Raw genomic sequence first — 4,437 nt, forward strand, 5'->3', positions numbered from 1 at the left:
CTGTCCACAACCTTAACACTCAAGCTTGGCTCCTAGCAGGTGTGATAGATACAAATGAGTTATCATCATAAATACAGAAAACAATCTCTAACAACAAAGTGGGGAACTCTTCCTACTGATCAAATCACACCTGAACAAGTGATGAGTAATAGAAAAGAGAAAAGCTTGTAGGTAGGTGATTATTCTAAATGAAAAGAAGAACAGTCTTTTCAAACTCTAGAATATTTCTGTACTCTATAGGTGGGTGTATCCTGTTAGTCATCTATTTTCAAATAGAAATATGGCGTCTTTATAAGACTTGATTAAACGCCCTAACCCCATCACTGTATCTTGATTAGAATTGACCAAAGTTAAACTGAATCTAAAACATCCTAAATATTTGTATACACAGCCACCAAGAAACATTTCCCTAGCATATGTTCTACTGCATCTTCTCTTTTCTTCTTTTTTTACCAGAGCACAGCTCAGCTCTGGTTTATGGAGGTGGCAGGGGATTGAACCTAGGATTTCGGGGCCTCAGGCATGAAAGTCTCTTTGCATAACCATTATGCTATCTATCCCCACCCTTCTACTGCATTTTTAAAAATCTACAAAATAAAAAGAATTTCTTAGAATATTTGGTAGTGGGCAGAGGGTAGATAGCATAATGGTTAAAAAAAAAAAAAAAAGAATATTTGGTAGTATGACATTTCTCATGCTCCCACTCCCAACAGTCTCCTTTCACCTTTCATTTGCGTGTCTCCATCCCCTCAAAACTCAAGTATTCCTTATCTACTTAGCAAGCTGCTTCACTATACAAAACTATCCTCATGAGCGCTTCCATTCTTTGTCACTTTTTTCATTATTTACAAAAAACATCTCATTGATGATGTCCTCTCCTAAAAACCTGTCCTTAATAACCCAGTATATCATTAGGTGCTCTCTTTCTTTTTCTTTTTTTAAAAAAAGTTTTTTAAAAAATTATTTATTTATTCCCTTTTTGTTGCCCTTGTTTTATTGTTGTGGTTATTGTTGTCGTCGTTGTTGGGATAGGACAGAGAGAAATGGAGAGAGGAGGAGAAGACAGGAAGGGGGAGAGAATCACTTGTGAAGCGAGTCCCCTGCAGATGGGGATCCTTATGCCAGTCCTTGCACTTTGTACCACGTGCACTTAACCCGCTGCTACTGCCCAACTCCTTCACTTTAATCACTTGTTTCTCTAAACTTTGACATATAGCTTTATTCCAAAACCTCTCTCAACTCTCAAACCTTTGCCATATTTACATGGGTGTAGGGTAAGTAGCATTAGACTCATTTAGCCATGAGGATGGCTTTAATTTTTTTAAACCTGGTAATAAAAAGTGTTGGCAAGGATGTGGAGAATGGAAAACTCTTTCTTTCTCTTCTTTTTCTTTCATTTTATCTTTTTTTTTTTGCCTCCAGGGTTATCACTGGTCTCTCCGCCAGCACTATAAATCCACTGTTCCTGTGGCCATTTAAAAAAAATTTTTTTTTTTTTGATAGGACAGAAAGAAATTGAGAGGGGGGAAAGATAGAGGGGGGAGAGAAAGAAAACTGCAGACCTGCTTCACTGCTTGTGAAACGACCTCCCCCTGCAGATGGGAAGCTAGGGGTTCTAACTGGGATCCTTGCACGGGTCTTTGCCCTTTGCACCCTGCAGGTAGGGACCAGGGGCTTGAACTAAGTGCACCACCACCCGCCCCCCCCCCCAATTTTTTAATTAAAGGTTTATATAGACAGGAGATATCATCTAGCCTCAACAAAGCAAAATAATACAGATACCTGTCACAGGGCAGGCGAGATAGCATAGTAATTATGAAAGACCTTCATGCCTAAGGCCACACCCAGGCACCACCAAAAACTAGAGCTAAGCAGTGCTCTGGCAAATAAACAAACAAAGCAGATACATATTATAACATATGCAAAATTTTTTAAAATGGTAAGTGACAGGAACTAGATACAAAAGACCAAAGACTGTATGATTCCATTTACATACAAATCCAAGCAGAGGCATGTCCAGAGATGCAAAGTGGATTAGTAATGCCAGGAGCGTGGTCCGGGAGATGGCGCAGTGGATAAAGCATTGGATTCTCAATCATGTGGTCTCTAGTTCAATCCCCAGCAGCACATGTAATCACAAAGAGTGACGGCTCATTCTTTCTCTCCTCCTATACTTCTCATGAATAAATAAATAAATGAGAGAGAGAGAGAGAGAGAGAGAGAGAGGAGAGAGAAAGAGCTCCAAGTTGGCCGCTAGTTTCTGTACTCATCTAAGTCACTCTTGTTTAAAAATAAATAAATAAATAATTGCCAGGAGCTAAGAGGAGAAAGGAATGGGGATGGCCAATGGGTATGAGGTTCTTTCTGGAGTGATACAAGTGTTCTGGAATTAGACAGTGATGAGGGTTACACAATATTGTGACTACACTAACAGTCACTGAATTACATGCTTTAAAATGGTGAATGTTTTCTACAGATTTTAATTTATTTCATTTGAAATAGAGTGTCACATAAGAAAGAAAAGCCAGAAGATGACAGAGGTCTATGTAGGGCTAGTGGCCCAACCAAGAGCCTCAGACATGCAAGTCCCTCGCTCTGCCAGCTATTTCCCCAGCTTAATATGTTAATGCTGTAGCATGTTAACTATATCTCAATTAAAAATGCACAGCAGCATAAACAAATAAAAGACCTGGGTGGGAAAAGACTGAACTCTAGCACTTATGTTTAAGGCTATCAGTTAGTCATTTTTCCTGAGCTTTGGTTACTTTCTAAAATGTGAATATTAATGTCTTCTCTACTTGTCTTAGTGCTTTTGAGTGGAATGAAATGAGAAAAAAACATTTCTGAGAAATACTGTCATTAGGTGATATTACACCTACCAAGGAGCCACTATTAGCTATTTATTCTTCAACTTTAGTGAACATCTTCATCCTTAATTTTCACCTTTCTCCAAAGCCTGTGTCCACATCTCTGATGACATGAGTGTTAGTCATTTGCCAGATATAGAACTATTATTTCCTCAGGAAATAAATTAGATACCACAGATTAAACAAAAAACAAAAAAAATGAAGGAGACAAAAATCTCTGCTGTTAAGGAGTGCCGGCTTTAAGGAGGCACTTATTATTATTTTTAAATATTTTACTTACTTATTTATTAATGAGAAAGATAGGAGGAGAAAGAGAAAGAACCAGACATCTGGGCAGGGGTAGATAGCATAATGGTTATGCAAAGAGACTCTCATGTCTGAGGCTCCAAAGTCCCAGGTTCAGTCCCCTGCACCTCCATAAGCCAGTGACGAACCAGACATCACTCTGGTACATGTGCTGCTGGGGATGAAACTCAGGACCTCATGCTCAAGAGGCCAGTGCTTTATCCACTGCGCCACCTCCTGGACCATGGAGGCCCTTATTACTTACAGACTGCCGATTCCTATAACAGATACTGGCTCAACTGACATGCACAAACTTGCAGAAAATGCCTGGGGGTGGGGCATAAAGAGGGAAAAGATGAAAATAGTGAAGGTCTAGAAGCTTGAAATATTTTCTTTGAGCTGAGATTTATTATTATTATTTTAGTTTTCTTTTTAATTATTATTTCATTTCATTTGAGAGTTTTACATGACATAGGAAAGCCAGGGCTGGGTGGTGGCACACCTGATTGAGTGCACGTTACAATGCACAAGGACCTGGGTTCGAGCGCCCAGTCCCCACTTGCAGGGGAGAAAGCTTCACAAATGGTGAAACAGGTGTTTCTCTTCTTTTCTATCTCCCACTCCCCTCTTGATCTCTGATGACTGTCTCTATGCAATAAATAAATAAAGATAATAATTAAAATAAAAAAAGAGACTTTGTGGTCCGGGAAGTGGCACAGTGATAAAGCTTTGGACTCTCAAGCATGAGGTCCTGAGTTCGATCCCCAGCAGCACATGTACCAGAGTGATGTCTAGTTCTTTCTCACTCCTCCTATCTTTCTCATAAATAAATTCTTTAAAGAGAGAGAGAGAGAGGCGCCAGAGAACCACTCAAGGGATTGAACACATGTAAGTCCTGTGCTCTACCAGCTGAGCTATTCCCCAAGTCTGTTTTTGGTAGCTTTTTTTTCCCCCTCCTTTTTGGAATAAACTAAAAAGCCATTCCTTAGAAGAGCCAGGAGAAGGATATTCCAGAAAAAAGATGACATCTTAGGAGCAGCAGAGAGAGAACAAAATGTGCTGGCACAGTGAAGCACACACAATTACAGTTCATGAAAGACTTGAAGAAGAGTATAGAAAAATAAGGCATAAACCCTAAGGATGGCACAGCAGTAGGGCTCTGGACACAGGAACATGAAGTCCTGAGACAGATCTCTGGCTCTGCCTACACCAGAGTGCTGCTCTGGCTACTCCCTCCTCCCTCTCCATTCCTCTCAATCAGTCTTATCTCTTATAAAAGAAAGTG

This window comes from Erinaceus europaeus, unplaced genomic scaffold (genome assembly GCF_950295315.1).
Source record: "Erinaceus europaeus unplaced genomic scaffold, mEriEur2.1 scaffold_703, whole genome shotgun sequence".
Taxonomy (NCBI): domain Eukaryota; kingdom Metazoa; phylum Chordata; class Mammalia; order Eulipotyphla; family Erinaceidae; genus Erinaceus; species Erinaceus europaeus.